This window comes from Mustela nigripes, chromosome 2 (genome assembly GCF_022355385.1).
Source record: "Mustela nigripes isolate SB6536 chromosome 2, MUSNIG.SB6536, whole genome shotgun sequence".
Lineage (NCBI taxonomy): Eukaryota > Metazoa > Chordata > Mammalia > Carnivora > Mustelidae > Mustela > Mustela nigripes.
The window spans coordinates 123,849,605-123,850,852 of NC_081558.1; the positions used below are offsets into that span (position 1 = coordinate 123,849,605).

The window sequence follows — 1,248 nt, forward strand, 5'->3', positions numbered from 1 at the left end:
AAGCTGTATGATGACCAGGGCTCAGAAAATCATAGGGCTGATAGAGAGCTAAAGGTTTTTGGCCTGCTCTTCCTCCCAAAGCAGGATCTTTGTTCCCGTGTCCACCACAGCTAAGCACCCAGCCCAATCCGAACACCACCAGGAAGAGGAAATGTTTCTTGCTGAGACAGCCTTTTATCAGCAACTCCAGATCTACACCAAGTCCAGACACCTGCCTCCTGGCGACTTTCCCCCAGTGGTCCTGTTTCTGCCCTCTGGAGGCCGACAAAGTAATAACAGCGGCCTGCCACATGACTTCCTTTTCAAAGAACTGACCATCCTGGTCACATGCTCCCTGAAGACTCTTTCCCGGGATAAACATCTCAGATATGCTGAATTCTTATCTCATCACATAGCTTCCAGATCTCTCTCCTTCCTTGTCTTCTGCCACTTCTGGGGGCCTACTGGTTCAACATCTCTGAAAGGTGGGTATTCATAATCTGTTCATGCTTTGGGTAGCATCAGAACCCAAGCCCAGAGTGGTACCCTTTCCAGCTTTAATTTGGACAAAACGCTGTGTCATTCCAAGTCCATATGGTGCTGATTTCCTTAGCTGCCTCCTCATCCTACTAAATCATGTTTCCTCTTCCAGAAAAAGTGGTCAGTCCGTGTGTGTTAGAAATGCAATTGATTTCATCTTACTTGATTTTAATTAATGTTCCTTGGTTGTCTATTTAATGTCATTAAATTTTATTTGTACGTATTTTCCTCACCTATCGGGAATTTTCTGGACATTGGGTCTGTCAGCAAACAACCTTTATCAGCTTTGTGACATTGGCAAGTATGATAAGCATGCTTTCCATGTTGCCATCCAAGTCACTAATAAAAAGGCAAAACAAGACAAGACTACCATTAGTAGTTTTTCCCCAACCGGAGGCAAATTTGGGGTAATGTTTTTTAAAGAGCTCTGACTGTCCATCCCCCTGACTTACCTGAACCACACCACAACAGAGCGGCAGGTCTGATTTTCTTCATAGTCGTTGTTAGCACTCTGGCCACTCTCACACCTGATTTACTGGCTTGGTCACTTCCTCTTCCTAAGAGATTGAGCGCTCTGTGTGAGACCTGAGTCTCTTCGTAATGACTGTGCTAAATACTGTCTTCCTCAAACAAATTCAAATTCTGCCCTGAATAGAAATACATGTGGATACAGATACAGGTATAGATAGAGATCGATATAATATGTCTTTCACAGAGAAAGGAAGCCAA

At 44.1% G+C, this 1,248-nt stretch overlaps 1 long non-coding RNA gene across 1 annotated transcript in view; it reads left to right on the forward strand.

Moving 5' to 3' along the window:
* The first annotated feature begins 246 nt into the window (after positions 1-246).
* Positions 247-1,248, forward strand: part of LOC132010083 (uncharacterized) — a 17,660-nt gene continuing 16,658 nt past the window's right edge. Inside the window, exon 1 of the long non-coding RNA XR_009402143.1 lies at positions 247-464. This is a non-coding gene — a long non-coding RNA (uncharacterized LOC132010083). The remainder of the gene's footprint in view (positions 465-1,248) is intronic.